The sequence below is a fragment of the Camellia sinensis genome, chromosome 1 (genome assembly GCF_055761805.1).
Source record: "Camellia sinensis isolate YWXY chromosome 1, ASM5576180v1, whole genome shotgun sequence".
NCBI classification, from domain to species: Eukaryota; Viridiplantae; Streptophyta; class Magnoliopsida; order Ericales; family Theaceae; genus Camellia; species Camellia sinensis.
Genome location: NC_138961.1, coordinates 12,375,134 through 12,386,010, shown reverse-complemented (window position 1 = coordinate 12,386,010; position 10,877 = coordinate 12,375,134). Strand labels below are relative to the sequence as shown.

The 10,877-nt window shown below is 33.8% G+C and overlaps 1 pseudogene across 1 annotated transcript; it reads left to right on the top strand.

Annotated features, from left to right (window-relative positions):
• The first annotated feature begins 9,198 nt into the window (after positions 1 to 9,198).
• On the top strand, positions 9,199 to 10,634 carry LOC114287690 (cytosolic sulfotransferase 12 pseudogene; annotated as a pseudogene). Its single transcript, XR_014351475.1, has 2 exons — positions 9,199 to 9,880; positions 10,018 to 10,634. The product of XR_014351475.1 is annotated as a cytosolic sulfotransferase 12 pseudogene (transcript).
• The last annotated feature ends 243 nt before the right edge of the window (positions 10,635 to 10,877 follow it).

Genomic DNA, 10,877 nt, shown 5'->3' with positions numbered 1-10,877 from the left:
CACATAAAATAATTTTCTTAAAAGAAGAAAGAGAAAAGGAAACAAACGAAAAATTTTGTAAACAGAATAATTCGAATCTGTCTTAAGATTGTTGAAACAATCTTCTGTGTAAATAAAATAAATTGAAACTAAATCAAACAAAATAAATAAATAACGTACCGAATTTATTTATCGAACCAAATTAAAATTAAAAGACCAAGTCGAGTGTGTGACACTCTGTCCTTAAGACAGATTCGCCCCGCTACGGTGCTTATGGTTGAGTGGAGTCTATCTCCCAGGATACAATGATCTTCACAAACTTGTAGTAGGACTCCACACAAATTTGTACGGCGAACTAGAACCTTGTGTTTTTATACTCTCTTTAATTTATTCTAAATCTAATATGAAGAATAATGCAAAAGTAGAAAATTCTGAACAGCAATGAGACATTTCAGACAATTTTTCTATATCCAAATACACTGCTGGAATGATGGTATTTATAGGCAGCACAAGTGCTGTCCGAACAGGTATAAAATTCAAATGAACAAGTGTAGTTTGAATCCAACAGGTGCTGTTTTGAAAACAAACAGATATGCTGCCAGGTTTTGAATTTGTTCAGAAGTAATAGATCTGTAACTGCTGGGCAGTTTTTCAATTTGAATCTGAGAGGAAATTCGGACAGAAGGAGACTTAAATGTTGGACGAAAATTGGAATTCAAATTTGAATTAAATTTCTGCAATATTTTTTGAAAAAATTCAAATGAATTTTGTCCAAAAAATTAATACAAGAACCGACCCGACCCACAACAGCGCCCGGTACGGCCAGTCGGCAACGGCAGCGCACGCGTGTGTGGTGTTTTGGTCTAAGGTACACTTTGTCCATAACTCCTCTTTTCTACAAACTTGGGGTGCCCCTTGGGGCCCAACCTAAGTGTTGTAGGCTAGAGCTTATAAACTCAACAAAACTCTCTTAAAGTTTCAATGTGGGACAACCCTTTCCAAAGAAACCCACATTTACTTCCTTAAATTTCCTGTTCCACGAACCCGAAAACGACGTCATGTTCCCATTCACTCATTTATGGTTTTGACGAACTGTCTTCACCGTGTGACTTGCCATGTGGCAAGGAACACTTCACCTCTTCGGACTCACCTCAAAAGACGTTTGGGGCTCACTCAATTTTGGGCTCAAAGTCAGCCCAAAATAAGCGTAATAAACCAATTTTTCCAACATTACTTACTTAGGACATCATCAAGAATGAGTAAGACACCAACTAAAGAGAAAAAGAACACAATACAAATAATACAGCACCACATCAAACAGTAATACAATAAAATGATAATAATATGTGGGAACTCTAATTTAAGAGCTCTAATAAAGGTTTAATCATGGGTTTCATATAATAATGTGATGTTCTAACTTTTTTATTTTTTATTTTTTTGATATCTCACTATAGCTAGTGTTAAAACTCTCTATTGCTACCCATAAAATGATCTCCAAAATGAGTAGCATAACAGCCTTCCACTGAACTATCAAAACTCCCATTGGATACAATTCAGTAAATTAACTAAGCAGTCATCTATCCCCTGCACTAAATCTGATTTTCTCCAAATTATGAGTAAATTACACTTTGTCCCCTAAAGTTTCATCCATTTTTCACTTTAGACCTTTAAATTTGATTTTTTCTACTTTGGCCCTTTATGTTTATAATCCTTCCCACTTTGGTCCTTTATATTTACAATTCTTTCCACTTTGGCTCTTTAAGTTTGATTTTTTTCACTTTGGCCCTTTATATTTGTAATTCTCTCCACTTTGACCCTTCATATTTATAATCCTTCCCACTTTACTTCTAAAGTAACTTCCATAAAAAAAAGTAACAGAATTTGTCACATCACAACCAAATCAACTCCATATGTGATGTAAAAAATTCACTAAAGATGTAAAAAATAAAAAATAAGAAACAAAAAAATTAAATTTTTTTGTGTTTTTAGTGAACTTTTTTTTTCCAAATATATTCATAAACATCATTACATTATAGATGCATCTAGATTAGATGTTGCTACAAAAATAAAAACAAATTTAACTAAAAAAAGAAAAAGATTCACTAAAGACGAAAAAACAATAGTAAATTTTTCATTTCAGAATTGAGAATACATATGTTTGATTCAGTAAATTTTCATATTTTTCATCTTTAGTAAACTTTTTTCTTTGTTTTAGTTAAATTTATTTTTATTTTTTTAGCTGCATCTTTATGAATAAATTTTTAAAAAAAAAAGTTCACAAAAGACTAATTCCAAGTTTTTTTTTTCTATTTTTTATTTTTTGCATCTTTAGTAAATTTTTTACATCATACATGGAGCTGATGTGTTAGTGATGTGGCAAATTTTGTTAGTTTTTTGAATGAAAGTTTTTCCAGGAATAAAGTGAAAAGAATTGTTTATATGAAGGGCCAAAGTGGGATGGATTGCAAACATGAAGGGGCAAAGTGAGAAAAATTAAACTTAAAGGGCCAAAGTGGAAAAAATTGCAAACATGAAGGGTCAAAATGAAAAAATTTAAATGTAAAAAGCCAAAGTGAGAAATTGGTGAAAGTTTCGGAGGGCAAAGTGTAATTTACCCCCAAATTATGCATGAGGTCATGGACAGAGTATTGTGGGATATTTTAAAAAATAAGTTAAAAATTAATTTTTTATTTAAAAAAAATATAAAAATAATATGATTCAAAAAAATTAAAAAATTAAAAAGTTAACCTTTAGTCATGATTTGACTAACATTTTGAAGCTAAGTAATCAAAAAAAGATAAAATAAGTTATATAAGTCAATAAGATAAATTATTATTTTTTACCTGTAATCATTACACTTTTTCTCTCACAAAATTTAAAAAATTCCCAAAATAATAGCCAAACCAAACTAAAAAAACCTCAACACAAAAAAATTAACTAAAAAAATCAAAGCCAAACTAACCCTTCAAAATTTACTAAAAATTAGACGTACATATCAATAAATGAGGCTTTTAACTATGAAGGACCAAAAAGATAGATATGTTAAATTTACATTACTACCCTTAAGAGCCAATGGATAGAGCCGAAAAGAGAAGGGTAAAATTGCTTTTCAACAAAGCATAGATACTATACACATCTGATTGATGCTTTACATATTTTATGGATATATACATATATATATATATATGGATATGGATATTAGGCTAATGTTACCTACTCAAAAATTCTATTAAAATTTTTATTAAATATCTGATATATGGCATTTATATAAGACTTATATAGTGTAGGTCTTATACCATATAAGATATTTGATAAAAATTTTAATAAAATATAAGTATTGTTTTTTTCTTTTTTATATGGCATTTTTATTTTTATTTTTATTTTTTTTGAAGAAAAAATACATCTGTATGTTTTTTTTTATTTATATATAAAATTTTATACAAATTTAATTTGAATTATAAAAACTAAATTTATATAGACTCTATTTGAGAATTATTTATTTTTCTTATATTTTTCACCGTGTATTTAATTTTTTTGTTATCAGATTTCTTTTATATAATTGATATTTTAATTTAATATTATGATATTTTAAGGAAAAAAAATTCTAAATATATAAATAATGTAACACCCCAAAGAATACCTATTATGAAAATTATATGATACTCTATTTTTGAAATACCTGAAGTTAAATTAGTTATCATATAATATCAAATAGTTAAATTGATACTTGAAAAATTATATTACTTTTATAATTGTATGTACTAAAATGTAAGGTTGTTTGGGAAGTGTTAAATTAGTATAATTTTTTATTTTTTATGAAAAAATGTGAAATGTGGGTTGGATTTGAAGTGATGTTGTAGAGAGATAATGTGACTCAAATAAAAAATGATGTGACTCAAATAAAATGATTGTAACTTAAATAAAATGATACGCTAAAATAACATAGCACATACCAAATAACTACTTCATTTAATTAGGAGTCATTGTGTTTTAGCAAATAATGTAATTATAATAATTTTTTGACCATAGTTGAATTTGGGGAAAACATATTTCCTTCGTTTCTAGAATACCTCGTGGATGTCATGGTAAGCCATGTCACAACATGGCTGCACAGTGGCATAGTGCAACGTAGTGTGGTAAGCCATGTGAAGCCATATGGCTGCACAATGTTGCATAATGCAGCATAGTGTTACATAATAACCATTTCTTACTTATAAATAAGTAAGTTGTATGGTAGTGAAATCACAAGAATAATAAATGAAAGGTATATGAGAGAGTAAGTCAAAGTCAAAAGTAAGAGTAAATAAAAAGTTTAAGGTGCGTTGTCTTACGTTTTGAGTTATCATAAACTGTTTATGTAAATTATGCTTTCGAAATCATATTACTTTTTAAAAGTATATAATTTGTTACATGAACTGTATTTGCTTACAAAGGGAAACCCATAAATAAAACTGTTTACTAAATGTATTTCTGAACAATTATTTTGTAAGTAACACCACGAAAGTCTCATACCTTGAAGGATTTAAATAACTATGAACCCTCTGTATTGATAAATTATAAAATATAATTGGTCAAGGGTACAACCACGTAATGTTATGATAATTTTTTATAGAGAGGAAGTGTTTGATCCTTGAGCTAATTTTTTGTACATAATTTTTATTTAAAATTTATTATGAAAATAATGTGATAGTAATATTTTCACAATTATGAACTTTATTAATAGAAATTTTAATGATGTAATATTGACATTTTCACACTATGGTGATGTTTGTTTTGAAGGATAAAGCCAGAGAATTGGACTAATAGTCCATCCAGATTAATCGTCCGTTATTTGGTTTAAAATTTTTGTACTGGACTATTAGTCCCAAATTTGTTGGACTATTGTGTCCCATAGGGAGGGGGGGTGGGACACAAATGGGGGCATAAGGGGGGATATGAGATTAGATGGTGAAAGGATCATTCTGACCATTTACTATTTGATTATGCATTATATTTAGTAAAATTCAATAAAATTTAAATGTCTCAATTTAAAAATAAAATAATTTTATTTAATTTTTATAGATATTTTATTGATGTTTTATTTAATTTCATTATTTAATTATTATTATTTTTTAAAATAAATTTATTTAAAATTTTAATTAAAAAATAACATACATTTTTATTGATATTTTATTTATTTAAATTTTAAAAAATAAATTTATTTAATTGTGTAAAAAATAAAATAAAACAATTTTTTTATTTAATCTAGCTAAAATAATTAAAATATTAAAGTGTAAATAATAAATTGATGTATATTATTGTTTGATATTTGTTGATTCTGTCTATTACAAATGGTTCCTTATATAGATGTAGGTGTAGTGGAGTAGGTGGTGGTAGGTTAGGAGTAGGTGAGTGTAGTAGGTGAGTGTGTGGTAGGTGATGGTAAATTTTAACAGCCCCCCGCAAACTCAAAGGGGATAGGAACTAACCAACTTGAGTTTGGAGAGAGTAACAAAACAAGAAAATACAGAAAAATAAAAAAGGATAGGTGACACTGTATGGTCGTGTCAGACCATTGGTGAAGACACTGAATGGTGGTGTCAGACCGATGTAGAAGACAGTTGATGGGGTCATGTCGGACCGTTGTAGAAGACAGTTTATGGGGTCATGTCGGACCGTTGTAAAAGACAGTTTATGGGGTCATGTCGGACCGTTGTAGCAGACAATGTTGTGACAGTTGTTGTGACAGTTTACGGAGTCTTGCTGGACCCTTGTAGAAACTAACCGGAATCAATGTCGGGACAGTTTACAAAGTCTTGTTGGAACCTTGTAGAAACTAACCGGAATCAATGTCGGGACAGTTTACAGAGTCTTGTCGGACCCTTGTAGAAACTAACCGGAATCTATGTCGGGACAATTTACAGAGTCTTGTCGGACCCTTGTAGAAACTAACCGGAATCTATGTCGGGACAGTTTACAGAGTCTTGTCGGACCCTTGAAGGAGCTAACCGGAATCAATGTCGGGACAGTTTACAGAGTCTTGTCGGACCCTTAAAAAGTCGCACCCTCAAAAGGTGTGCCCAATTCATAAAAAGGCGTGCCATCAAAAGGCGTGCCATCAAAAGACGCGCCCAAGTTGTCGGCGAGCACCGAGAGGCGCATGATGCGCGTGTCTGCCTCTTCGTCAGGGTCTTTATAAACTGAGGCTGAGGCTTGGAAGCAGAAACAAAAAACCTGCTAGAAAAACTCTAAAAAACTCTTCGTTTTCTGAGAGAGATTTCTGAGAGAGATACTCTGTAACACTCTGTTTTCTGAGAGAGATTCCTGAGAGAGACACTCTGTAACACTCTGTTGTCCAGAAAATGGCTTCATCTTCCCGTGGTCTGCTCACTCTCTTTCCAGACCTTAACGAGTCCACAAGAGAAATAACTGGTGCGGTGGCCAGTGAACCTCAACCAAACACCTCTGTGTTTACTCCGTTGAACTTTTCGATGCGGTCGGTGGAGCAAAAAATGGCGGTGCAAACTGATATTGAGGCCAATCAGTATACTCTGAAGTCATGCGTGGAAACCATGACTGCGGTGACAAACTTGTCGAACCGGCTACAGAGTAGGGCAAATGAGGTGCAGCAGTTAAACTCCCAGCTGGCTCTGCTCCAACGCATGTATGAGGATGCGCGAGCAGAGATAAGTGTGCTAAAGGCGGAAAACAGGGAGTTGAAGCGGAAGGCCACCGTGATGTTCCGATTTGGAGGGCCGCCATATGCTGTAGTGGAGGAGCAGGGTGGAGTAGCAGGGTGGAGTGATCGTGCCCAGTGGAATGGGAAACACGGAGGCAACACCGTCAAGGGCCGCCCAGGACGGAGGCAAAAAGAAGAGACCGGCTGCAGAGTAGAGAAGAAAAAACCCGCCTGTGGATGTGGTTGTTTGGGTTTTGTTTGTTTGGTTTTTTTTTTTTTTTTTTCGGTTGTGATGTAAAATTGGGATCGGGATTGAGTCTGGCATGAAAAAAAATGACAAGTTTGTGGAATGAAAACCGAGTTGGTGGTGAAGTGATTTTTTGTTTTTGTTTTTGTTTTTTTTTTTGTGGTGAAAGGCAAAAATTGATTAAAAATAAATAAAGAAGTGGGAATAGGTTTAAAAGTGGACACTGCCAGTGGAAAACAAAAGTGTATGGACTATTTGATAGAAGAATATTAATAATAAAAAATAAAAAAGTGAGACCACTTGGGTGGGTTTTTCTTTTTTAAACGTGATTGATTGAAAGCTGTGTGTGGCTGTCTGTCATGCATGTGTCAATGGTGTGGGTGTGGGTCTTTTTATTCTTTAAAAAGATATATGACAGTGGAGTAACGTGGGTGCTTTGAGTAAAATATTATAAAAAAACATATATATATATATATATATATATAGATATTAAAATAAAAGAAAGTGCTTGAAGTGGAGCAGTGTGTGTGCTTGCAAGTTCCAACTTCTGTAATGCTTTGTAAGGCATACACTGGCTTGATTTGAAAGACAGAATGCAGTGGATGTAAATATTAAAAATAAAAAGAAACGGAAGAGATTTTTTTCAAAGGATTTTAAAGTGAGAGGATGTAGTGGTGTAGTCTATCTATCATCAGCAAGAGGAATAGCAAGAACACCATAAGAGAAGCTTCAAGCATGTGCCTGGCGAGGAGAATCTGGTCCGTGGGATTGAGAGAGTCGATTGGACGGCTCTGGATCTCGGTGACGCTGTAAACAGTGATGGACATGAAGACGAAGAGGACTCCAGCGACGGTTTTGACGACGAGAGGGCCTGTGCCTTGCTTGAGGCGGTCCAACGCCATGATGACGAGCTTCCTGAGAGGGGTTTTGAAGAGGAGGCCTTGCTTGAGGCGGTCCAACGCCATGATGACGAGCTTCATGAGAGGGGTTTTGAAGAGGAGGATCAGAATCACCACTAGTTCGACCAGAATCGCAGGGAATGCTAGATCCAGATTCTGCCAGATCCAGATTCTGAGGTGATTGCTCTATCTCAAAAGAGTTTACTAGCTACCAATCGATTTGTATGTGAAATCTGCAGCAAAGGGGTTTTTCGGGCACAGGACTCTGATTTTCTTTACTTGAAAGAGAATCAAAAGACTCGGATTGAGTCACAAGAATGGGTTTTAGAGGAGACCAAGAAGATCTTATGATTGCGATGTCTTCGGAATCGCCATTGTCGAATGCGACATTGTTCCATACCTGAAGATCTGATGCGTTCATGGCTTCTGGGTATTGAAGAACACTCATCTCCAGTAATGTATGAAAACTTTTGAGAGAGAGATGGTGATTTGTAAGTGGATTCTTGGAGCGTTCTTGAGAGAGAGAGAGAATTGTATGTGTCTATGTGTGCAGGTTGAAGAAAGGAAATTTCAAGGTATGTGTAGAAAATTTTAGCAGACTAGGTTGAGGTCCGGCGGACGGCTAAGGTGAGGTTGCCGCCTGCCGGTGAAGCGAAAATATTAGGTTCTAAACCTGCTCTGATACCATGTAAATAATAAATTGATGTATATTATTGTTTGATATTTGTTGATTCTGTCTATTACAAATGGTTCCTTATATAGATGTAGGTGTAGTGGAGTAGGTGGTGGTAGGTTAGGAGTAGGTGAGTGTAGTAGGTGAGTGTGTGGTAGGTGATGGTAAATTTTAACATAAAGATATGTTTAATATTGCTATTACTTAGTAAATAATTGAAAAGGATAAAATAGTCATTTGAGCATTTATCCTTCTCCATAATATCTCAAACAAACATATGATTTATATCATATCTAATCAAATAGTCATTTTCTGATATTTAATCCCATTACTAAACAAATCTGGGATACAAATCCAGTTCAACCAAATAATCCGAAGACAATATATATATTTTAATCTTTCCTTATTCAATCCGTCCAAACAAACACACTCTATGGACATCTTGACTCGTACTGCATATAATTGACACCTCATTATGTGAGGTTTTTATATATAAATTTTATTTATGTTATGTCCCGTTTTTGTATTCTTATCATATATATATATATATATATATTATTATGAATAGTTAAGGAGGTCTATATCACCTTGTCAAGCATGAATTCGGCTAAAGTCACATGAGATAAAGACTTGCAATGCGCGTAATTAACAAGTAAGAGCGTATTAAGTGATTGTTAATATATATGTTAAATAAGTATACAATTAAAATTTTAAATAGATATGAATCATTGATAGATGAATTAGGTTTGTATTATTGTCCGTTCTTAGCACTGTGTGACTCTACCGAGATTTCGGTTAATAAGAAAGTCATTAATAAACTAAGTGAATAAACATTGTTTTTTATTAATTTATGACACCGCCCAATTAAAAGTCATTACATTTAATATGTATTCCGTTGCTTCATATGATACTTTTTTGGCCTAATTATTGTACATATATCGATCTCACAGTGCATCGCTCAACATCCACCCACCAAATACATCTCTTCTTGAAGTGTTGTGAAATCTAGGTTTTAATTGCAATGGAAACTAAGGACTCTGTTAAGCACCCTCCTTCTAATTCACCAAAGCCATTATTACTTGATCAATATCCCAAGAAAAACTTCTGGGATTTCTCAGATATCTTCCAAAGCCAAGGTTTCTGGTACACAAACCCTCACCTAGAAGCTGCAAGAGACATCCTAGCACATTTCGAATCACGTGACGACGATGTATTCTTAGCTTCCTCCATTAAAACAGGCACAACATGGCTCAAAGCCCTTTGTTTTTCAATCATCCATGGTCGGAAAAATGTAAATGTCAAAGTCGATGAGGAAGAAGAAGAAGAAGAAGAAGATGACCCTCTTGTAAAGAACACGCCTTCCTCTTGTGTGCAAACCATTGAAAACGGGGTTTACATGACAAACCCTACTCCAGATTTGTCAGGTAAATACCATTAATGTTAATATTGCAAATAAATTATATTATGGTTTATTTACAAAATATTATTTTGTCGAGTCATGTAAAATTAAAAATATCACATAATGACATTGATGAACAAAATTTTTGACACACCTTTGCAGGTATGCCATCTACAAGGCTATTTCATACTCACTTTCCTTACAGTGCCTTACCGGATTCAATCAAAAACTCGGAGTGCAAGATTGTGTACATAACCCGAAACCCTAAAGACACCATGGTTTCGATGTGGCATTTCTTTAACTCAGTTAGGACACCCGAACAAGGTCCATACCCTTTTGACAAAGCATTTGAGAGCTTCTGTGATGGGCTTTACCCATTCGGACCCTTCTTCGATCATGTGTTGGAGTATTGGGAAGTGAGCTTGAAGAAGTCTGACAAGATACTGTTTTTAAGATATGAAGAAATAAAGAGAGATCCGAAAGGACTAGTGAAAAGACTGGCTTCATTTCTCGGAAGGCCATTTGTGAATGAGGAAGAGGTTGAGAAGGTATTGTGGAGGTGTAGCTTGGACAGGCTTAAGAATTTGGAAGTGAACAAAAATGGTTCTACCGCGGTAGGGTTGCCAACGAACTCATTTTACAGGCTTGGGGTTGTTGGAGATTGGAGGAACAATTTTAGCCATGAGGTGGAAGAGAGACTTGACCAAATTTCCTCCATGAAGCTAGACAAAACTGGGCTTGCACTACAACAAAAATATATTTTAGTGGCACTACACTAGTGGCATATTTTTAGAAAATGCCACAAAAAATGATATTTAGTGGCACGTTTTTGAAAAATGCCACAAAACGACAAACATAAAAGGCTCTAGTGACATTTCAATGAACAAGTGTCACAAAACTACAACAAAAACATACTTTAGTGGCACTACACTAGTGGCATATTTTTAGAAAATGCCACAAAAATGATATTTAGTGGCACGTTTTTGAAAAATGCCACAAAACGACAAACATAAAAGGCTCTA